Source organism: Elephas maximus, chromosome 8 (assembly GCF_024166365.1).
Source record: "Elephas maximus indicus isolate mEleMax1 chromosome 8, mEleMax1 primary haplotype, whole genome shotgun sequence".
Lineage (NCBI taxonomy): Eukaryota > Metazoa > Chordata > Mammalia > Proboscidea > Elephantidae > Elephas > Elephas maximus.
This window is the reverse complement of record NC_064826.1, coordinates 70,423,439-70,449,631: the sequence shown is the minus strand read 5'-3', so window position 1 is coordinate 70,449,631 and position 26,193 is coordinate 70,423,439.

The following is a 26,193-nucleotide window of genomic DNA, read 5'->3' as shown; positions in this document are numbered from 1 at the left end:
AGCAAACATGTTTCATGTCTGCCTGCACCTAATTTGTTGGTCAGTCAGAGAGACAATTGGCTCAGACAATGAGAAGAAGGGCAATTGAAATGGTTCTTATTCAGACTAATTAAGGAAAAAGGGGTGGGGGAATCTTTAAAAGGTTTTTATTTTTTTTCTTTTTTGCCCTTGTGTTTGTTAAAAAGAGATAAGGTATAAGAGGAGAAAATATACAAAGAATTATAAAATATAGATAGATAAAAAATCAGAAAAGTAACTTTTTAGAATTTGTATTCAGGGGATGTTTCTCTTGCGAAGCGGAGAAAAACAAGAACTGGTTCCTTTTTTAAGAAGTGCATTTAAATTTCAAAATGTGAAGTATTTAAATGAAAATAAATATATTTCCTGAATTATCGAATTAGTGACAGAAAAATATAAATCATACCGTGTGGTAGGCAAATAAGTAGGGAAATAAAAATACAGAGCTCCAAACGAAGATGAAATAGCAAAAGAACAAGGCAGCTGATAATCATGGGAAGCCCAGAGTAGAAAAGCTCTCTCTAATTTAAAATATAAGAACTCCACTTTAAAACTGGTTATAGAGACAGTAAACCATCAGAGATTGCAGGAAACAGCCTCGATTTGATCTAGTTTCCTACAATGAGATAGCTGACTAATGGCCACCGCAATCTGAATTAATTAACATCAATTTGTTTTTAATAAAAAGCCTTGGAAGCCTATTTTGATAATGAATGCCATCTAAAGGAAAGTCAAACAGAGCTATCTGACATATGTGGAGCCACAGCTGTACATATTTGACCCCTATTTTACACAGTTGCGCCTCATTGATTTCTTCTGTTAAACTCCTGGACTGAACACTGAACAAAGGCGGGAGCACGCATACATCTTCTGTGGAGACCCAGTCAATGAACTGTAACCCTGCACAGGGCCAGAGTGTTTCCACATCTCCAACATTGGTTGCCTGTCCTGATGACATATAACTCAGATGCTGTCCTTAAGAACAAATAACCTCAAAAGTGTGACTATGGAATCAGTCTTTATGGGCACAAACAAAAATAAAAGGCTTGACACAAACTCAATGTATAGCTGAGCTTACAAGTTATTTGGCTTCGAATTTAAACCCATATAGAGGTCTATTATAAAAGAATTTCCCATACTTAAAGAGAATTCAAAATAAAACAAAAAACTGTCAGAAACCCTTGTATCTTACCATAAATGTGGTATAATAAAATCTGCTTCCATTAAATGAGAGTCTTCTCCGCCAGTATCTCTAGTGAAATTTCTCCCAAGGCTTTAGGAATAGTGGTATATCTACTTATGTTAGCTCACTTCTGTTAATGATATGAATGAATGAATTTCAATCAATAGTTTTTAGTCACAAACTTCTGTTTTCATACTTATTAGGAACTGATTCAATAACTGCAGACAAACGCCTTGCATATCTTTAACCAACTAGGATGATGGTAATAATAAACCTGTCTCTAGTTTTTCTTCCTCTGCTTTCAATAAAGAATGGAAGAGGAGAAACAGAACAAAGAAACAAATAAAAAGACATGAAGAGTAGGAGGCCGGGGGTCTTGGCATGGAAATTCTGAGAGTGAAAGTATGAATTGTTGTTGTTGTTTGGTGCCATTGACTCGTGGTGACCACATGTGACAGGGTGGAACTACCCCACAGGTTTTCCAAGGCTGTAATCTTTACTGGGAAACTCTGGTGGCATAGTGGTTAAGTACTATGGTCGGCAGTTCAAATCCTTCATGCGCTCCTTGGAAACCCTGTGGGGCAGTTCTACTCTGTCCTGTAGGGTCGCTATGAGCCAGAATTCACCCGACTGCAATTTTTTTTTTTAATCTTTACGGGAGCAGATTGTTAGATCTTCCTCCCATGGAGTCACTGAGTGAGTTTGAAACACCAACCTTTCAGTTAGCAGTCAAGCACTTCACTGTTGTGCCATCAGGGCTCCTTAAAAAAAATGTATGAATTAATGTGGCCGTTTTTAAGTGAATGATACGTCTTTAGTTACTACTGAATGCCTAGTGTGAATGAGGACTTGGAGTTGTACAATACCTTATCAACGTAATGCAAACTATAGTCCTCAGGCTAGGAAACAAATAGCCAAAGTCTCCAGGCTCCAGTTTTATTTTGTAACTAGTGTAATATTTACATTATAAAGGTTTGCACTGTCTATGATTTCTTTTTTCTACAATTGGTGGTTTTTTATTTCAGAAAAGTTCCATTTATTTTTAATATGGTTTCCACCTGCATCTAGAATCATGAGGAATCATAAAAATGCACTACAGGTTGATACAGCTGCTATTGAGTCGGATCTAACATCTAGGATCCCACGTACGACAGAGGGAAACATTGCCCAGGCCTGCGCCATTCTCACGACTGAGCCCATTGGTGCAGCCACTGTGTCAGTTCATCTCATCCAGGGTCTCCCTCTTTTTCGCTGACCGTCTGCCTTACTAAGCATGATGTCCTTTTCCAGGGCCTGGTCCCTCCTGATAACATGTCCTAAGTATGTGATAGGAAGTCTGAGCAATCCTCGATTCTAATGAGCACTCTGACTGTACTTCTTCCAAGACAGATTTGTTCATTCCTCTGGCAGTCCATGGTATGTTCAATATTCTTTGCCAACACCATAATTTAAGGGCATCAATTCTTCATTGGCCTTCCGTATTCATTGCCCAGCTTTCACATGAATATGAGTTTATTGAAAATACCATGGCTTGGATCAGGTGCACTTTAGTTGTCAAATGACACCTTTGCTTTTGAAAACTTTAGAGAAGTCTTTCGCAAAGAATTTGCCCAATGCTATATCATTTTAATCAAATAGTATATTCAATAGAAAAGATAGTGTTTGTTTATTTCTTTCTAGATTGACTCATGTTAGAGTGATGGAGAAATACCAAATATTACCAGATAAAGTGAACTACTGGAGGGTAGGGTATTTGGTTCATTCTCTATGTCTTTCCACAGCTTCTTGCTCCTAGTAAATTTTCTATAAGCATGTATTAAATGAATGAATGAATAAATGAATGAATGCTATTTATATTTTTCAATATTTAATTAACAACTAAGTTTAGAAATCTAAACTGACACAATGATAACTTTTCTTTTTTTAAGTTCTGAAATTGGCATCACATTTATCTTTCAAGCAAGCTATGTGTGGTACAAAGAATAAGGAACAGGTTTCCTTAATCCTCATTGCTGCAACTTTACTCTGACAAAATTGTCCTTTCTAAATTTTGGTATTATGTAAAAACATTGATATTGTGTCTTTACCAAATAGAAAGATACCAAAACCAAACCAAACCCAGTGCCATCGAGTCGATTCCGACTCATAGCGACCCTATAGGACAGAGTAGAACTGCCCCATAGAGTTTCCAAGGAGAGCCTGGCGGATTCGAACTGCCAACCCTTTTGTTCGCAGCCGTAGCACTTAACCACTATGCCACCAGGGTTTCCTAATAGAAAGATACTAGTATATAATTTAACTGAGATGTTATTAAATAAGTAGTAATTAGTTTCCAAAATATTGTTTAATAATACTATTTTATATAGTAATAAAAGTAGTTAATACTTTGAAAACTAATTGTTCTCTGTGAATAACAGGAAATATATTCAACATACCAAAAGTATTAGGACTTTTACTGGCCTAGGTTTTTTTTCTCACTTCTCCCATTAATTGACTGTATGAACCTCACAATTTAATTAATCTGTTTCCCAAGTTCTTCAACAATTGAATAAAGTATTATCTATGTGCTAGAGCAAAGAAAGATAAATAACATGTAAGAAAACACTTCAGAATACATTAAGAAATCTCTGATGTAAGCATGGGAATAAGCTCTCATAGACAGTTGAAGGAAATATAAAATATTTTAATTTTGGGAGACGGTAAATTGCCAAAACCTTAAAAATATATTACTCTCTAGTCAAACAATTTCCCTTCTAGGAATTTACTTTTAGGAAGAAAGTAAGGCATGTCATATACATAATTTACTAATCATCATAAAATTAATAAAATTTATAATTATTGATTGAAAATATTTCTACAAGTCTAATAATAAGGGATTGGCTATATAGATATGTGTCCACACATACATCATCAAATGCCCTGGATTAATACTTTCTAAATTGTAAGCTCTCAAAAAACGCTCCCCTGACAAAAAAATATTTTGATAGTTTCTAGATTCCTTTTGCAACCTTTTCTCTTACTGCTTGCAAATACAGCAAACATTATTCTGAACTGTTTTCTTGTTTCTATGCCTTGCAACAGGATTCTGACAGTACCACTGAACTCATCTTGGGGTAGGTATTCCACCTTCTGTTTTACTATGCTGATTAAAATACACATCTTCCTTTGAAATAAACTTTCTTCACTGTATTAATCTATTAATATATCTTCCTGTCTTCCTCCTCTGGACACTCATGTAGCTTAATATCTATAACTATTTATTACAGTATTTGTGTAATGTTTTATTTGTTGTAGTTGTTGTGTGCTGCCAAGTCGATTCCAACTCTTAACAATCCTATATGAGAGTAGGACTGCCCCATAGGGTTTCCTGGGTTGTGAGCTTTACTGGAGCAGATCTCCAGGTTTTCCTCCCTCGAAATTGCTAGGTGGATTTGAACCACCTACCTTTCGGTTAGCAGCCAAGCACTTGACCATTGTGCCACCAGGGTCCCTTTATGTTTGTTTAGTATATAACATTTTCCATGAGTATATAATTTATTGGGAAACCCTGGTGGCATAGTGGTTAAGAGCTACATCTGCTAACCAAAAGGTTGGCAGTTTGAATCCACCAGGTCCTCCTTGGAAACTATGGGGCAGTTCTGCTCTGTCCTATGTCGCTACGAGTCGGAATATAATTTATTGACTGAATTAAACCGTAGATGCTTTGAGAGAAGAATCTTGACTTAGCTGCACATTAGATAACCTTGGAATTTACAGCAAGGTGGCCTAATGAACATATATTGATGGATTATACATGGATGCATTTTATTGACAGGTTAGCACAAGCATTTCTTCCTTCAGAAAAATTTAGCTTAATTTAAATAAAATCTACTTTAATGGTAAGCAATGTTGTTGTTGTTGTTGTTAGGTGACCTTGAGTCAGTTCCTACTCATAGCGACCCTATGCACAACAGAACAAAACACTGCTCAGTCCTGCACCAACCTTACAATCATGGTTATGCTTGAGCCCATTGTTGCATCCACTGTGTCAGTCCACTTCACTGACCCTATACTTTACCAGACATGATGACCTTCTCCAGGGACTGATCCCTCCTGACAACATGCCCAAAGTATGTGAGATGCAGTCTTGCCATCCTTGCCTCTAAGGAGAATTCTGGCTGTACGACTTCCAAGACAGATTTGTTTGTTCTTTTGGTAGTCCATTTTCTATTCAATATTCTTCAGCAACACCACAATTCAAAGTCGTCAATTCTTCTTCAATCTTCCAGCTTTCACATGCATATGATACGATTGAAAATACCATGGTTTGGGTTAGGCGCACCTTAGTCTTTAAGGTGATGTCTTTGCTTTTCAACACTTTAAAGAGGTCCTTTGCAGAAGATTTGCCCAATGCAATGCGTCTTTTGATTTCTTGACTGCTGCTTCCATGGGTGTTGATCATGTATCCAAGTAAAATGAAATCCTTGACAACTTCGACCTTCTCTCCCTTTATCAAGATGTGGCTTATTGGTCCAGTTGTGAAGATTTTTGTTTTCTTTATGTTGAGGTGTACTCTATACTGAAGGCTGTGGTCTTTGATCTTCATCAGTAAGTGCTTCAAGTACACTTCACTTTCAGCAAGCAAGGTTGTGTCATCTGCATAATGCAGGTTGTTAGTGAGCCTCCCTCCCACCCGAATGCCCCATTCTTCTTCATATAGTCCAGCTTCTTGGATTATTTGCTAAGCATACAGATTGAATAGGTATGGTGAAAGGATACAACCCTGACGCACACCTTTCCTAAATTTAAACCACTTAGTATCTCCTTGTTTTGTCCAAATGACTGCCTCTTGATGATGTACAGATTCCTCATGAGCACAATTAAGTGTTCTGGAATTCCCATTCTTCACAATGTTATCCATAATTTGTTACGATCCACACAGTCGAATGCCTTTGCATAATCAATAAAACACATGTAAACATCCTTCTGGTATTCTCTGCTTTCAGCCAGGATCCATCTGACATTAGCAATGATATCTGTGGTTCCTCATCCTCTTCTGAATCCATGCTGAATTTCTGGTGGTTCCCTGTCAATATACTGCCACAGCCACTTTTGAATGATCTTCAGGAAAATTTTGCTTACTTGTGATATTAATTATATTGTTTAATAATTTCCACATTCAGTTGGATTACCTTTCTTAGGAATAGGCAAAAATACAGATTTCTTCCAGTCAATTGACCAGGAAGCTGTCTTCCATATTTCTTGGCATAGATGAGTGAGCACTTTCAGCGCTGCATTCATTTGTTGAAACATCTCAATTGATATTCAGTCAGTTCCTGGAGCCTTGTTTTTCACCAATGCCTTCAGTGCAGTTGGACTTCTTCCTTCCGTACCATCAGTTCCTGATCATATGCCACCTCTTGAAATGGTTGAACATCTTGAAATGTTCTTTTTGAAGATGAGTACAACACCATTCCTCTTCAAGTTGTCATTTCTGGCATAGCAGACTATATGATAGATTCAAAATGGCACAATACCAGTCCATTTCAGCTTACTAATGGCTAGGATATCAATGTTTATGAATTCCATTTCATTTATGACAATTTCCAATTTTCCTAGATTCATACTTCATACATTCCAGGTTCCTATTTTTAATGGATGTTTGCAGATGTTTCTTCTTATTTTGAGTCATGCCACATCAGCAAAGGAAGGTCCCAAAAGCTTTACTCCATTCACATCATTAAGGTCTACTCTACTTTGAAGAAGCAGCCCTTCCCCAGTCATCTTTGAGTGCCTTCCAACCTGGGGGGCTCATCTTTTGGCACTATATCAGACAATGTTTCACTGCTATTCATAAGGTTTTCACTGGCTAATTCTTTTCAGAATTAGACTGCCAGGACCTTCTTCCTAGTCTGTCTTAGTCTGTAAGCAGTAGTGGTATCAAGAAACAAACTTAATCACTCAAAATTAAAAAAAAAAAAAAAACAATTTGAGAAAAAAAAAATATGCCAAACCTTTGTTATACCAATTTTTAAAACTATTTTTTTTTTTGCATAAACACCACTCTCTTTTCTGTGGATTTATTAGCAAAGTCCTATATTTGAAGAATGTGTCCAGTTGAGAGTCTAAAACTATTATTATTGTAAAACCTAAGAAATTCTGAACCTGCATAAGGTGGAAATCTATCAGAGAAGGAAAAGTCAAATCTTTTCCATTAAAATGAGTTACAGAAAAGTGATAAGACAGCATCCTGTCAAAGGTGGAAAACTTGCAAGATCCAGAGGAACAAGGCAGTCCCATCCAGTTCCACCTCTCACAGATTTCACTGTATTTTTATTATGGGTCTTCAATAAGGCCAACCTAAATTCCAAATAACTAATTGTCTGTTATTTGAGTAGAGTCTGATCCTCCAGCTCTAGTTCTTTCAAATGTAGAAATTGTACCTTCCAGAGAAATAGAGAAAAAAAAAAAATCTCCCTATTGGCTCCGCTTAATGGAGAAAGATGTCACTGTGTGGACTAAGGTGCATCTGATCCAAGCCATGGTATTTTCAATACGTTCATATTCACGCGAAAGCTGGGCAATGAATAAGGAAGGCCAATGAAGAATTGATGCTTTTGAATTATGGTGTTGGCAAACAATGTTGAACATACCATGGACTGCCAGAAGAATTAACAAATCCGTCTTGGAAAAAATATAGCTAGAGTGCTCATTAGAATCGAGGATGGTGTGACTTTGTCTCACATAGTTTGGACGTGTTATCAGGAGGCACCAGTCCCTGTAGAAGGACATCATGTTTGGTAAGGTAGATAAACAGAGGAAGACCCTGGACAAGATGGATTGACATGGTGGCTGCAACAATGGGCTCAAACATAAAAATTATTGTGAGGATGGTGCAGGACTGGGCAGCGTTTCAGCCTCTTGTACATAGGATAACCACAAGCTGAATCTGATTCGATGGCACCTAACAACAACAGCAACAATGGAGAAAGAAGATCCCATATCCTCTTATCTCCTTTTGGAACTGTTCCAGTTGCCAGGGTGCTACAAAGGAATGGATAGTAACAGTGTGGGCTTTGGTCACTGAAAACTTTATACAGTGATACCTGAGTAGTCATTTGAGAAATGATTATTATTTTGACAGTCACAGAATAGAGAAAACATTTTTCAAATTATCAGTAATAGCACGTACAAAGACTCAGGAAGGAAATGGCATGTTGTGTTTTAAGTAACATGGTAACATGAGCTATTCAGTACTGTTGAAGCCGAGAGATGAGAGTGATCATAGATTATAAGGATATAAACCTACCAGGAAATCTCTTAGGACCTTGATCATTATGAGTATTAGATATTATACATTCTGTAGGCAATAGGGAGCCATTGAAGGATTTTTATTAGGAACAAGTCACAATCTGATTTATTCAGGTTAATTACTCTGTCATAGAATGAAGGGGGAACTGGTGGTATGAAGGGCTGGACTAGGGGAACAAGATGACATTAGAGGTCTATAGAAATATCTTGATGGATGATTATAAGTACATACACTAGCCTTGTTACACAAAGTGTGGTCACTAGTCATGGATCAGCAACATGGAGATCACTTGGGACCTTGTTAAGTATGCAGAATCTCAGGCTACACCAGACTTACTTACTGATTCAGGATCTACATTCTAACAACGATTTTTTTTTTTTGACCTCTTTTATTTGCAATCATTGACAAAATACTTTAGAAGAAATTTCATACAATCATTCCTAAATATAGTACATGAATATCTTATTTGTCGCGTAATGAATAAAAATAGTATATCTGAGGATCTATGATAAGTAAAACCATGAAGTCATATCTAAAACATTCTTTGAGCTCGCCAAACTGATTTCATATGTGCTGTTTTCTATCAGTTTTAAAATTTGCAGACATTATCAATCCGTGCAAAATCACTAAATTCTTAGAAAAATGCACTTTCACTCATTCCTCTGTGTGTGTGTGTGTGTGTGTGTGTGTGTGTTTTGAGTAGACATTTGGCAAAGCATTAAAAATAATATAAAAGTAACATAAGATGTAGCCTTTTATGGCAGAAATTTTAACTCGTCAGACAACTTATAAACATAGCAGTAGTAGTGCAAGTGCTTATGTGTTATAAAGGAATGACCAATTTGAGCCGGGATGGTCAGGGAAGGCTTTGAGGAATTGCTGTGAGAGGAGAGCCCAAACAGCTGCATAGTGTTTGGATATGCAGTGGTGAAGGGGAGTTGAAGGTCATAGCTAGAAAAATGTGTGTCTTGTTCAGGGAAGAGTGAAGTGTCTGACCTAGCTAAAGTAAAGGGTCTGCATTGGGAAACACTGAAGATAAAGTTACACTGCTAAAGCAGAATACATTGTACAAGCTCTTTAAAAGGGCACTTTTCAGGAAAAAAATATCTGTAGATCCATTTAAGTCCATTGGCTTTCGAGCAGCTAGTATGTGTAAAATCTGTAGTTTAAAAAGGTATATTTAAAGGAATGTTTAGGGTTGGTGGTGGGTTTCCAGGAATATTAATTTACGGGGTTACTCCAAGAGTCTCCTTGATCAAATAAATGTGGGGAACACTGACTTTTCTTTCTTTTTTTTTTTTTTAACACAGGTCTTCTCTAATACTTTCTTTAAAATTTTTATTGTGCTTTAAGTGAAAGTTTACAAATGAAGTCAGTCTCTCACACAAAAACTTAATACACTTTGCTACATACTCCCAATTGCTCTCCCCCTAATAAGACAGCCCGCTCCCTCCCTCCACTCTCTCTTTTCGTGTCCATTTCGCCATCTTCTAACCCCCTCTACCCTCTCATCTCCCCTCCAGAGAGGAGACGCCAACACAGTCTCAAGTGTCCACCTGATACAAGTAGCTCACTCTTCGTCAGCATCTCTCTCCAGCCCATTGTCCAGTCCCTTCCATGTCTGATGAGTAGTCTTCGGGAATGGTTCCTGTCCTGGGCCAACAGAAGGTCTGGGGGCCATGACCACCTGGGTCCTTCTAGCCTCAGTCAGACCATTAAGTCTGGTCTTTTTACAAGAATCTGGGGTCTGCATCCCACTGCTTTCCTGCTCCCTCAGGGGTTCTCTGTTGTCTAACAACACTCTTGACCAACTTCTACTTACAAACTGAAAAGCACTGAGAGCACTGAGCTAAAGTACTGACAATGGAAGCACTGACACATGAGAACTAATCAATTGTAATAAATGATACATTGGAATGGATTTAAAAAAATAAACTTTGTGTCTCACCATTTTTGTGAATCCAGTTGTATTTTTGTTGTCAGCATACTCTTTAACCTTGAACTCACCCCTTGAATAAAATAGATGAAAATATATATGCTAACTCTGATAGAAAAAACAAAGCAATTTTAAAGTCATTCCTATCAGTTGCGTACTGACACCTTGGGTTTTAAAAGAAGGCTTCTGGGATATAAACTAAAATGAATTTTAGCACTTCGTGTTCCCAATACTTACATCATTTCAGCATTTCCTGCTTTCCATCCCCCAGCTCGTCCTTTGAGTCTTTATATTTGAAGGCCGTTTCTGTAGAGCTAACAGGGCTCAGTAGGCATGTTATTCAAACTTGCTTGGCTTTACTTTTCACAATGTAATCTCTGCTAGCTATTGCTGTCACTCATTAGGGCCCCAATGTGCTGCACAAGGCAACGCTTTGTAAACAAGGTACTGAGGGTCAAATGCTATGTTACCAGTGAGGAAAGCAAAGAGACAGCAGAAAACCAAAGAGACATGCCACGGGAACAATATATGTGTCAAAAAGTTTGGGTTTGTGTGGGGATTAAACGGGGTTGTTTAACATTCAAATCCCGCTCGTTTTCACTTGCTGCATTTGCCAGCAAGAGCATGGCTCATTCCCACAGACCACCTTCTCTAAAGATTCCCCTTGTTTTCCAGACACCTAAGAGCACAGTCCTAGTACTGCGCCTCCAACAAATCACCAAGCATGCCTGCATTTGGCTATGTATCAAAGTCTCTTAATATGCCAGCGAAGTTCTCCAAGGTCAGGAAAGCAGTTTATCAACCTTTTTTATGTATCTAACAGTAGCAATAAATTTATTCTAGTGCATGACCTGTGAATATTTCAGATGCTCTGTGAGAACAACTTTTTAGCTTAAGATAGTCTGTGTACCCCAGAGTTTAGGCTCAAAACACAGCCATTGTTCTCTGTGCCATGCTTTTATTGTTTTTAGCACCAGCTAAGGTAAAGCTTTTCAAAGGATTCTCTGCAATATTTGCTGGTTAATGAAGGCAACTTTTATGTAGAAACAAATAAATCACATTTTTTTGTGTGTTGAAATCTGTTTTATTTGTTTTCTGATTACATAGTGTATGAAACCTGTAATCAGAGAAACACATGATTCACATTTCCCCCCCTCAATCCATCCCATGGAAAATTACTTTTTGCATTTTGATTTTTTTTTGGGGGGGGGAATGGGGGCTTGATTATTTTGTTTTTCTCAAATCTTCAGATATGAAGGCATTCAAATTATAATTTATGATTCAGAAGAGTTATAATTAACAGTTATGTAAAGAATCCTTCATCTATTTTTCAGATTGGATGATATTAATATGTTATCCACTTGCTAGATGAGATGTTGTTAGTTCTCACGCACCCTCACAAATTCTATAGTCTCTTCACAATATAAAAGGTGCATTCTAAGACCTACATTTGAGGGCAAAATATATATTACATATATTTTAAAATCAGAAGCAGTCATGAAGAAGGAATAGAATTAGAAATCTTTTGTTTATTTAGCCTATTTCAAAGACTATGTGCAGCCAAACCCGAGACAAGAGTCCAGGTTGTTTGGGACTTGATGGACCAAAAATTGAACTTTACTTTTTGTCATCTAACACACACACACACACCCCTCCCCTCAGCAAATTACTCTCAAATGCTTGTTTCTCTAGTAAAGACCCATTAAGTGATGTTTAGATTATTTCTCATACAGGTAAACCCTGGTGGCGTAGTGGTTAAGTGCTACGGCTGCTAGCCAAAGTGTCAGCAGTTCAAATCCGCCAGGCGCCCTTTAGAAGCTCTATGGGGCAGTTCTACTCCTACAGGGTCGCTATAAGTCAGAATCCACTCGACGACACTGGGTTTGTCTTTATGTAGAAGCTGACTCATTGGAGGTTTTTTTTTTTATGTTTATTTCATGGGCAACTGATTCCCCCTAACCAGATACTTTGCCCAAATTTATGGACTTGCTCTTACATAGAAAGTATTGATTTCCTGGTATCTATTTCATCAAGCTTACTTTTTCACATTCATGACATTTAGTCACCAAGATGTCATGTTTACATATTATTTGTTCTGAACCTTTATGCTATCACCACACCATCTTGGTAACTGTAGCTTTGTATTAAGTTTGAAGTGAAGAAGTGTAAGTCTTCCAACTTTGTTTCTCTTTTTGAAAAATGTTCTGACTATTCTGTATCCCTTCCATTTCCATTTGAATTTTAGGATTAGTTTGTAAATTCTACAGAAGGGAAATGGATTTTTATAGGAATTGCATTGAATCTGTAGATCAATTTTGAGAATATTGCCACACTAACGATATTGTCTTCTGATCCATGAATGTGGGTTGTGTTTCCATTAATTTAGTATTTTTAATTTCTTTCAACAATGTTTTATATGTTCATTTTACACATCTTGTCCTGTTAAATTTATCCCTAAATATTTTTTTCTTTTTGATATTATTGTAAATAGAATTATTCTTTTAATTTCATTATTGGATTTTTTATTGATAGTTTATTAAAATTCAGTTGATTTTTGCACATTGATTTTGTATACTACCACCTTGTTGAAATTGTTCATTAACTCTAACAGCTTCTGGTGGATTTCTTAGGATTTTCTATGTACCATACCATGTCATCTGCAAATAGAGATAGCTTCACCTCTTTCTTTCCGATCTGGATTTCTATTATTTGTTTTTCTTGGCTAATTACCCTTGCTAGAACCTCCAGCCTGTATTGAATAGAAGTAGTGAGAGTGGGCATTCTTTCTTGCTCCTGATATTACAGGGAAAGCTTTCCGTCTTTCACCATTAAGTACAATCTTAGCTGTGTGTTTCCCTTAGGTGCCCCTTTATCATGGGGACGAAGTTCCCTTCCATTTCTAGTTTGCTGACAGTTTTTATCAAGAAGCTGTGTTGAATGTTGTTAAATGCTTTTTCTGCATTTCTTAAGATGATGTTGTGGTTTTGATCTTTATCCAGTTACTGTGGTTTATTATACTGATTGATTTTTGTATTTTGTGAACTTTGCATTGCTGGAATAAACCCCACTTAGTGATTGTGTATGATCCTTTTTATATGTTCTGAACTTAATCCACTAGTAATTTTTGAGGGTTTTGAATATTTATTAATAAGGGATATTAACATGCAGTTTTCTTTTCTCATGAAGTATATGAAATCAGAGTAATATTGGCCTCACAGAATAAGTTGAGTCTTCTTTCTTCTATTTTTCATAAGAGTTTATGAAGAATTGGTAACTTTTCTTTAAATATTTGGTAGAATTCACTAGTGAAGCCACCTCTTCCAATCTTTTTCTTTTTGAAAAGATTTTTGATAACTGTTGGTTTTAATCTATTTCTTATATGTCTATTCAGATTTTCTATTTCTTCTTGGTGAGTTTTGGTTATTTGTGTGTTTCCAAGGATTTTTTCTATTCACCTAACCCCAATGCTGTCAAGTCGAATTTGTACTCATAGTGACCCCATAGGACAGAGTAAAACTGCCCCATAGGGTTTCTAAGGTTGTAAAACTTATGGAAGCAGACTGTCACACCTTTTTTCCATGGAGCAGCTGGTGGGTTCAAACCACTGACCTTTTGGTTAGCAGAGGAGTGTTTAACCCCTGCACCACCAGGGTTCTTCTGTTCATTTAGGTTATTGAATTTGTTAGTATAAAATTATTCATCTTATTTCCTTATAACTCTTTTTTTTTTATTTCTGCAAGTCTGATAATAATGAAAACTCATTTCTGATATCAGTAATTGGAGGACTCTTTTTTTTGGTCAGTAGAGCTAAAATTTTCTCAAATTTGTTTTCCTCTTCAAATAATCAACTTTTGGTCCCATTGATTTTCTCTCTCTCTCTCTTTTTTTCTTTTTTTCCTATTCTCTATTTCATTTATGTCAGCCCTATTCTTTGTTATTTCCTTTCTTTCAACTGCTTTAGGGTTAGTTTTATTTTCTTTTTCCAGTCTCTTAAGGTGTGTAAAAACCTATTGCCATCAAGTCTATTGTGACTCATAGTGACCTTATAGTACAGAGTAGTACTGCCCCATAGGTTTTCCAAGGCTGTAATTTTTACAGAAGTAGACTGCCAAGTCTTTCTCCATTGGAGTAGCTGATGGATTTGAACCACTGACCTTTTGTTAGCAGCCAAGAATTCAACCACTGTGCCACCAGGGTTCCTTTCTTAAGGCATAAGTTTATGTCATTGATTTGAGACTTTTTTGTAGGGATTTATGGCTATAAATTTTCCTCTGTGCCCTGCTTTAGCTGCATGCCATACATTTTACTATGTTTTTTTTTTAATTCACCTGAAAATATTTTCTAATTTCTCTTTCAATGTCCTTTTTGGTTCATTGATTATAGGAGTATGATGTTTAATTTCCACATATTTTTGAGTTTCCCACATTCCTTCTGTTAAAAAAAAAAAAAAACCTGTTGCCATCTAGTCAATTCCAACTCATAGTGACCTTATAGGACAGAGTAGAACTGCCCCATAGAGTTTTCAAGGAGCACCTGGTGGATTTGAACTGCCTATCAGCTGTAGCTTTTCACCACTATGAATACCAGGGTTTTCTTCCTTCTGTTACTGATTTTTAATTTCACTTCACTGTGGTCAGAGGACATACTTTTTATAATTTCAGTCCTTTTAAATGTATTAAGGCTTGCTTTATGGCTTAACATACACTCTACCCTGGAAAATGTTTGATGTGCACTTGAGAAAAACATGTGTGTATTTGGCCGAAGTTGGGTGGAGTGTTCTGTTGATATGCCTATTGGATCATAAGTAAGCTTATCATGTTGTTATATCTCCAGGTACCTTATTGATATTCTCCCTAGTAGTTTATTCATTATTGAAAGTGAATTATTGATGTCTCCAACTATTCTTTTCTTAATTGATCAGAGGATATACTTGTAGGATATCAGCTTTTTAAAATTTATTTATGGTGAAAAATATGGTTGTTTTTGTAAATTGTTCTTGCATACTTGGAAAAAACTGGGTATCATACATTTGTTGTATATGGTATCCTGTTTGTAATTAAATCAACCTTGTTAATTATTTTGTTCAATTTTTTATATCATTGCTGATTTGTTGTTGTTTCCTCAATTTATTATTAAGAATGGTATATTGCCATGTCCTACTATTATGACGGATTTGTCTCTTCTCTTTTCTGTCATTTTTTTATTTCATACAAAATATTTTAGGTGCATACATATTTATAATCTCACTGGAGCAAAAATGTTTTGTCATTTTTCTCAGGCATTTAATAAGGCTGTAATAATACTTATATCACAGGGGTGTTATGAGGATTAAATGACTTAACATGCAGGAAGCCCTTAAGAAAACTCTTAGTGCATACTGACTGCTATAATCATGTTTCCTATATATTTTAATTAGTTAAGAATTCTGTTTGAAAAACATAAACTTAAGCACATGGCAACAAAAGGAATATATTCTTGAATCACCAGATAAATTATAAGCAGAGAAATAAAAATGAAGAAAGGAAAGCTTAGAACAAAAAGTACAAAGTCATTTGACATATATAAAGTTAAGTAGATCTGAAATGAAAATGAATATAACTAAATTAACTCCTCTGGCAAAGGAAAAAATAAACTTGAAGGGCTTTATAAAACCTCTAAACGCATGGTACCTAAAAGAGATACTTCAAAATGTTATCTGGGAAATACTGACTAGCTCTTCACCAGATTGATTTTTTTTCTTCCTGAGAGAGCAAGACTATATTTCACAGCCTTCATTTTGGTTAGGCTCTACCATAGTCCTGTGCTCCTGCCAATACAGTGAGAATAAAAATGAAATTCTTTCCTTTAAGGTGCTCTTAAGTGCAAAGTTCCACACCCTTTCATTTTCCACCAACCAGACATCAATGTCCAGAAGACATGTGTTGAAGATGGTAGAGTGACATGATGGAAGAAAATTGAACCCTCAGTCATTGCCTAGAGAAGCATTGCCCACCAGTTAGGCAAAACCATCTTGGTTTTTACATGAGGAAAAAATAAAATTCTAATCTATTAAAAAAAAAAAAATCTATAGAGCCAAGGAAATTTTAAGATTTATTTATTTCAGAAGTTATGTTAACTAATATATTTCCAAAGGTTAAACATTAAGGAGTAGATAACAGTTTGCTAGGAAAATACTAGCAAACAAAGAAAAAATAACAAATGCGAGTGTCAATGTTTATTTCATATTAAAAGCATTACAGAGGAATGCCCATTTTCATAATGTGTGGAATTCACAATTTGGACTTAACAGCCATGAACCTTTATCTACTAAATAATGAAATTACTGTGTGGCATAATAAATAAAACACACTATTGGAAATACAATGAAAAAATGTAAAAACACAATTATTACACAATAATATAACAACACAATCAGACTTTGAGCAGGTAAAGAAAAAATAATTGAAATTGATATATAATAAACTGCAAAGAAAATCTTATTAAAATAGTAACTGTACAAATCCCATTTGCTGAATGTCACCCAATACAAGTTGAAACATCAAAAACCAAATCAGGCATTGATTAATTTATTAAATAACTTCTATGTAATTACTTATTAGAGAGAAAAATTAAACCTATATTTCAAACCATTTAGAAAACTTAAAAATATAATTTCATTAAATTACCACACATCATTGATAAAAATCTAATAAAATTAGCAATAGAATACTATTCATTTCAGATGATGAAAATAATTCACCTCAATTCAAAAAAGTGCATAATGATGGAATGTGAAATACTAGACACATTTCAATAACAATTAGAAATGTGAGGTAGATGATGCCATCATCATTTTCATTTAACATTTCTCTGTACATTCAAACTAATATTCATAATACATGAAACAGAAATAAAATACAAAACCATTAATAAATAAAGATTTATCATTATGTCTGTGGGCATATTTACATGTCTATATAATACAAGGAAACCGATGAGATATGTTTAACATTACAGAAAGAATGTTTCTAGAATAAACAAAGGAGCAAGAATGAATGCTGTATCCATATACTTGAAATTCTCATAAGAAGATTAGTATTCACAACAGCAACAAAAGAAGCAAAATCCAACAAAAAATAGGAACTATGAAAAAAAGTCCAGATTTACTGAGAACTTCAAAAGAAGATTGAAGTAAATACATACATATTACTTGTTACTGGGCAAATAGATTGAATATGTTGGCCTTCCCCTCCCCCTATTTCAAATTAACAGGGAGAATTAAGTATCAAAATATGTTTGATGATTTGACGGAATTTGCTAATCAAGAAGTTTTGAAGATATAAAACTTTTTGAAAAAGAAAGTACATTAGGGTATATTTCTGTAGTTCTCAAAAAATGTGGACATAGAACAATATTTAAAATTTAATCCTATTTAAGTAGATATGAAACAGACTCTACTAGAAACAAAAATATATATGAAAGAAGAAATTTCTAAACACATGCAAATGAAAAATTTGGTAATTTATTTTTAAATAAAATGTAAGGAATATATTTTTAAGCTGAAGAAAACATGTATTGATATTTCATTGATTTCAGTATGAAGGGCTTTAACATAATGCATTGAAAGATGTTAGAAATAAAAAGAATCTATATATTCAACTACATAAAGTTTTCAAGATATCATCACATCAAGTAGTAAGAAATTTAAGTAAGCATACAAACAGCAGAAAACATGCCCATTGTTGTTATTATCCGAAGTTTTCTTATAAATCAATAATAAAACACTTAGATTTTCATTACAAATGGGCAAAGAAATATAAGGCAGTTTTTCCAAGAAAAGTAAATGATCCATAAATATAAGAAAAATATTATGTCTCAGTAAGGATATAAAAAAGTGAATAAAAGTAATAAAACCCTTCTTTTCACTACCAAATCGGTGGAACTATCATTAAAAAAAATGACACCTGACTTTTACAAATGTTTGGAAAACCAAGAATTCCATGCACTCCTGTTGGGAATATGATATGTTTCAACATTTCTCAAGTGAAATCCAGGAGCATCTAACTAAAGCCTTAAAAATGTACATACACTTTCAACTACCGAGTCTATATCGAAGAATTGTCAGTTTTATTTAGCTTAGTGGAAGTTTCAAAGCAAAGTGAGGTCTAAAATGCTGACAACAATTATCTCTTTAATTATTATATGGGAGTTTTTTTTTTTATTATTCTTTGTATCTTTTGAATTTTCTATGTGAATATATATCTAAAGTGGGAGAAAATTAGTATAATAAATATTTTATGAGTTTTATTATAGTGCAAAGCCACAAACTGAAAAAAATATCAGTGATATATATTTATGAGCATCTTCTAAAATTAGGAACCCTCGTGGCGTAGTGGTTAAGTGCTATGGCTGCTAACCAAAGGCTCAGCAGTTTGAATCCGCCAGGAGCTCCTTGGAAACTCCATGTGTCAGTTCTACCCTGTCCTATAGGGTCCCTATGAGTCGAAATCAACTCATCCGCAGTGGGTCTCTAATACCGGTAATACGTTATGTATGTTCCTCAAATAACAATTGTGAAAGGGTAAAAAAAATGATGCAAAATAAAAATTAAGCCTGTCTAGTAGAAAATTTTTGCAAGGTATAAACTGACAAAGGAATAGTATAGAGAATATTTAAATAATTTTTAAAATCAGTGTAAAAAATGAAAGAGTAAAAATATATAATGATCTAAGTGATTCATTCACAGAAGAGAAAACTTAAAACTTAATTAAAATCATAAAGTGGTACTCAATTGCAAAAATGATCATCCAAAAAAAAAAAAAACCCAGTGCCGTCGCGCCGATTCCGACTCATAGCGACCCTACAGGGCGGAGTAGAACTTCCCCATAGAGTTTTCAAGGAGCGCCTGGCGGATTCAAACTGCCGACCCTTTGGTTAGCAGCAGTAGCAGGTAACCACTAAGCTAGCACGGTTTCCCAAAAAATGATCATAGGAGTGAAAATTAAAATAATATTCATCAAATTAGCAAAAATTAAAAAGTCTGACAATACCAACTATTAGCTGTGATACATAACAATGAGAACTTTCACACTGTGCTAATCACAGGGCAAAACCTCCAATAATGTCAAAAGGGTGCATTTATTATAGTCTACCAACTCTACCCAAGAAAAATGCAGTCTTATATGCATCTGTTCAAGTATGTCACTGCAACTTATTTGCAATAACCCCAAGCTTAAAACCAACCAAATACCTATCGAGAGTAAAATGAATGAATTGCAGTACAGTCATACAATTAGATTATATAGATCATCTTGAATGAAAATGAAGAATAGCAAGACAAATAAATTATGAAGACTATGATGTTTAAAAACATGTGAAGCCCTACTATACATTTATATCTCTACACATATATCTACCTCTGTCTTTATCTATCTAATTTAACACAGTCTGCAATAAAAGTAATAAACTTTTGTTGGAATTATATAAACAGATTATAAATACCACTAAGATGGTCATTACTTTTCGGCAAAAAGTATGAGACCAAAATAGAATTTAAATGGCTAAGCTGGAATCACTAACTGTAATTACAGTGTTGTTTTTCTTTAAAAAATAGATCTGAAGCAAACATGGTAAAATGTTGAAATTTGACAAAGTTGAATGTGAATTTGAAAATGCTCATTGTTTATTCTCTACAATTTTCTATGCTCTTTAATTATTCTTATAAATAAAAGTAAAGAAAAAGTTCAGATGAGCTATCCTGATTAGAATATGGCAACATAATATTAAACCAGAGCCCAGCATGGCTTCTGGAGACCAAAATAGAGTAAAACCACAGGGCTCTATGGAATTACAGAAAAATTCAAATTAATCTGATCTAATTTGATAATCTGGCTACTAATGGTTTAAATACTAGGGAAACTTTGGTGAAGATTTTTACTTTTAAGGACTGTAATTTACCAGGACCTCCTTCAAACCAGCCAGCTAGTCATCTAATCAGCTAACCTCGTGTTCGTTTTCAGGGGATGGATCATATGAAGAAGGAGCAGATTGAAAAAGGACTATGATATATATTAACTTGCTTTAGTGCAAAATTCTCCTTCATTGTCTAAATAATAATGATGATGTTAATCTTATCACTTGAGTACTTACTGTGCTCCAGGTGCTATAATAAACCATGTATACACTTTATCTCATTTAATCCTCAAATCGTTCTATGGCATGCAGATTACTGTTACCTTTATTTTACAATCGAGGAAGCTACAGAGAAAAAAGGACCCCTGGTGCCACAGTGGTTAAGAGTTTGGCTGCTAACCAAAGGGTCGACAGTTTGAATCCACCAGCCACCCCTTGGAAACCCTTTGGGGCAGCTCTACTCTGTCCTGTAGGGTTGCTATGAGTAGGAATCAACTCAACGGCAATGTGTGTTTATAGAGAAAAAAAAAAAAGTTTCTCTTGGGTTATACAGCTAGTAAATTATCTAAACAGAATTTAATACCAACAAGTCTGGCTCCAAAGTGCACTGCTCTTAATATAGTGCAGTGGCTTAGCTTGAAGTTTATTACACCTTATGAAGGTAATGAAATGGATAAGAGATGAGGGAATTATAGGCTGCTTTTCTTGTGTGATTTTTGTCTTGTGTGATGATATTTGCAATAATTACAAGCATTATGATCAGCCTCTGATATTGGATGAAATGATTTAATTCTTTTCTTCTCATGCCTTCATTAGGTTTCAAATTATGGGACCTTTTCTTTATATTTTTTTCTGCTCAAATTATTATTACTGTAGACCAGAAGATGGAGAAGATGGATTTCCGCTTTGCTATTAATATCACATGCCTTGATGTATGGAAACCATCAACTATTCTTGCTGACACTGTGAGGTATGAGGTATTACGGGGATTCAGGTCCAAGGTACAACTGCAGAATAAAAGTATTTCAGTGTTGAAATGCCAGTAATGGGTCAATTAACCCATTGCCATAGACAATGTTCAACATTCTGATAGGACAGTGCATTGATCCTGAAAATTGCTATGAGAAATGCTTCCAAAATAAGGGCACAGAGACAAAAACCAAGATTCTATTACCAAAGACATGTATGGCAGCCCTGGACTTTATAGTTTCAACTTGCCCACTGGCCTAACAACACAGAGCAAAGAGTAAGACATTAACAAAATGAAGTGGCTCATTAAGCACTCACACACTCCCTTGGCAGTGTTAAAATCTTGCCATTTACCATGTCATTGCCAAATGCATTTTCTATGTCAGACAGGAGGGCCATAGAGAATGGGCCCAGTGGAAAGGAGTGTGTGGACAGTCCCATACCATTTACCTCAGTTGGCTGAATCAGTCCATCAAATATATGTGGTCCTATCTAAACAGTACAATTCATAAAGGATATATCTTCTCTCTCTCTCTAGAGAAGGACAAAGAGGGAAGGAAAAAAAAAAAAAACCCTAAGAACCAGGCAGAATAATTATTGTTCCATCAATGTTCTTCTGTTTTACAGATAAAGAAAAAAAAAAAAAAAAGGATGTGAGAAATACTAAGGAATATACAGTTAGCTCTTTGTGGGCTATCAAGGAAAGTAAAATGACAAAATTTCTCTAATGATTTAATTTTACAAATGGAAGAATCTCATCAGTAGAAAGGCATAATGATACATTTGTGGTTGAAGGATAAAATTAATACAGTGTGATCTGAGAAATAAAACCTTTTAATAGAAAAGATATTCTGTACACATAACTTTGGTAGTCTATACTGGAATGGAAAACTTTTTTTTTTTTATTAATAGATATTTTTAAAAAATCAGTAAAAATGATGATTTACAAAGTTGTGATTTTTAAAAATGACACTTCATTTTGCATTTTGAATCAGTATTTTTTTTTTTTTTAATAAGGATCAGCACAAGTCTGGCTCCTATTTGACAGAGGTTAAAGATGTCCCAAATGTCTGGCTTTTCCAAATTGCTGTATCACTCTGTCATCTGTAAACATCAACTACTCCTTCTCCCCTCAGTACTCTCCCTCCCATCTTTGAGTTCCGTAATATACTGCAATGTCTCACAGAAGTCACAGACTGTATCCAGGAAAGTTGTGGAGGCTGGCAAGAGTCATATCCATGGGTCAGGAGTAGGCTTCTCCTCACTCACATGACGGCAGGGGCCTATGAACTCAAATCAGCAGGCCAGGTAACAAGGCTGCTGGCTCACCAGGCTGTGGAAGCTGCAAATCAGGTCAGACAATCAGCAGGCCAGAGAACAAGGCTGCTGGCTCACCAGGCTGTGGAAGCTGGCAAATCAGGTCAGACAACCAGCTGCTGGCCCATGGAGCAGCAGAAGCTGGTGAATCCCAGAATCAGCAAGTCAAAAGGCTGCTGGCTCAAGTCAGAGAGGGACAAGCCAGATGCAGATCCTGATGCAGAAAGAGAGAGAGAGCCCCACCAGAGCACCAACACATATACATTGGGTGCAGGCCACACTCCAGGGAGGGATGTGACTTGAGTCCTTAAGATACAGCCCACAGTAATCCTGCCTCATTAACATATCAGGGTTAGAATTTACAACACATAAAATGGAGGATAATTAAGATATTTACATTAGATCACAAAATAGGGCATGGCCACACAATACTGGAAATCATGGCCCGGGCAAGCTGACACACAATTGTCACAGGTTCCACACACCTTATTTGCATAGTCCCACTCAATCACTGTACGTGAGTCACAAAGCATATGGCTAGAAGGGCCATATTAAGTAATTCATTGCATAGTACATTCTTAAAATGATCTCAGTAAAGTATATCAATATACTGTATGTTAATTTTCCAAAATTCTAAGGACTGTCATAAGAGCAAAGACTTGTATAGCTTACTACAGCAAGCACTACCTTATGTGCTTTAGAAATATTAAAGAAGAGGGAACTGAGGCTGAGAGAGATTGAGCAACTTGGCCAAGGTTATACAGTTACAAGTAATCCAGTTAGGCTTCAAATTCTGATGGCCTACCTTCAACGTCCTTACATTCAACTCTTGCTTTTTCAACTCTTGCTCTAGGAGTTGGTAAATGTTTTCTGTAAAGAGCTGGAAAGTAAACATTTCAGGCTTGTTGGCCATAACATTTGCTGCCACAACTACTCGACTTTGCCATTGTAGCATAAAAGCAAGCCATACACAGTATGTAAACAAATGGGCATGGCTGTATTCTAATAAAACTTTATTTACAAAAAAAGAGGCAACAAGTTGTCAGAGCTGTCGTTTGAAGACCCGACGGCACTGAGTTTTTTTTTTTTTTTCTACTACTTAGTGATATTTCCTCAGATTGGTATTCAGACAACGTTGCTGTTATTCTAACAAGAAAGTGTTTCTAAGTTACATTATTAGAAGTGTATTTACACCAGATTTTTAAAATTTCTATTACTGTTGAGAGGTTTTCTGTATGTTTTAGTGGGACACAAGTAACTACAAGCATTTGAACACAGGACAAAATTTATGTCTCTTTGATACTTAGCTTCAATTCCCATGCATATACCGATCAGATCAATCAAATGAACCGTAGACTGACAATCATGCCATTCAGCTCTCCCTCACATCTTGTTACTATCATTCTCTCTTCATTATTGTTTTCCCATTAAAAAAAAAAAAAGAACAGAACAAAAACAACCGTAACACCATCTTTTTAGTAATTATAGATAATCTTTAAAATGACTTAATTCATTTTGTCATAATACATCTATTTAAGGAAATAAATGATGGAATTCAAACAAATGTACTCTTTATTTTCAATAGTCAAGTTTAGAAATTTTCTCAGCCATCACTGTTAACACAGATATAATCACTCAGATGTCACTAGATTTCTCTCAATTACAAAGTCTTGATATAATCAGCAAATTCCTCAAAAATTTCCTTGATATAGCTTTCCATTTTGATGGCAAATATTTTCTGAGACATGTGAAAAGGGACTCAGCATTCCCATGATCCTGAGGGGGGAACAGAAGATTCAGCTGTAAATTTTTAACAAGATTTTTCCAGGCAGTACAAGAAGAGCCTTTGAATCAGCGTCCCTTGTGTTTATCTGGGTACCCTGCGGGTGGAATAAAAAATGAAACTATCACTTCTTCCTTAGCAGGGTTCCAAGTAGCTCTGAGAATGAGCCTTCAGCAGTTATAATCAGTGCTACTCAGCAAGAGCAGAGTTCCTGAAATGCGAAGTTTCTTTTCATTCTTAGAAGAGAGGGAACGCTGCTTATTGCATAAATGTTTTTGTAGTCGTTTTTAGGGCCATGATATTCATTATGGAAATTTATCTAATCCCCTGCCATCGAGTAGATTTTGACTCATAGCGACCCTATAGGACAGAGTAGAACTTCCCCATAGGGTTTCCAAGACTGTGATCTTCACGGAAGCAGACTGCAGCATCTTTCTCCCCTAGAGTGGCTGGTGGGTTCGAACTACTGACCTTTCAGTTAGCAGCCTAGCTAACCACTGTTGACCAGGGCTCCTGTAATTTATCCATAGCTGATAAATTATTTTTAAATCCTTTGTGTGTGTGTGTGTGTGTGTGTGTGTGTGTAACATCAAGGGGTCTTATTATTGTTTGCTTCTTTGTTTTGTTTTCTTTTCTTTTAGGAGTTTGTTGTGAAAGTAATTGAGTTAGTGACATCTAAGTGATTAAGTACGTGTTAGCAGTGATAACTGAGACAATAGTTTTATAGTATATTATTGAACATAAATTATATGTTTGCCTCCTTTAAATTAGTATTTATTTAAATCACCATCTCATTTATTTCTTGGTTTTTCATTATTATTTATTTTAATCATCATATCACTCCAAAAAGGATGCATATAAAGCACAATAATGAAAATTATAATAGTAAGATTAGTAAGACCTAATGTATCCTGGCCCGTCTCTGCAACAGAACATTGCCAAGATACTTGAAGCTTCTGAACGCCCCTTTCTGAGTGAATCCCTCTCTCTTCTCCTGCTAGAAGTAACTATTAAACTACTATGTTTATTAATCCTTCACTCTTATTTTATAGGAGTGGTTCTCAACCTTGGCTGCACATTGAAATTACCTGGGGAGCTTTGAAACACAAGGATGCCTGGGATCCACCTCGAAGGTTGGGATTTAGTTGTTCTGGAATATAGCCTTCACATTCCATGACTAACTCATAGCCTTCACATTCTATGACTAACTGGTAGGACAATATTATTTTCCACAAGAAACCTTAGACCATGAGAGTTCTGTGTAAGAAATAGACAAGCATTTACAAATTCTCTAACCTGATTCTCCTGAGCCTCCATTAGGAAATAAGTGATGCCCAGACCATGACACAAACAGCCTCAGTTTGCAAGCAAAACTGCCTGAGCAAATATAGATTCTTATTCTCCTCTTTACTTTCTATCCCTTTTCTTTCCCAAATTCCTTATCCTATCTTGTTTACCTAGTTGTTAGAAGTATTGAGCATGAATTATTTGGAGAGTGGGCAATATTTTTGGGAGAACAGATTGCCTGTGGAGGGAAGTAGCAGTAGATGAGCTTGTCAAGTAGGAGGAGACTAACTTATGCAGGAACTTGCAAGCCATGTTCAAAGAGCTGGATGGAGTCATGTGGGAAAAATAAATCATTGAAAGAGTTTCAATGCTGTCCAGCTAAAGACCACCAGGAATATACCCATAGTTGACAAGTGGGTTTTATTACTCATTGCAATGAAGGGAAACACTGACTATGGGTCACCTTTGGCCATCTCAATAAAAGGGTGTTAGGAAGAACCAATAAAATGATTTGGGCT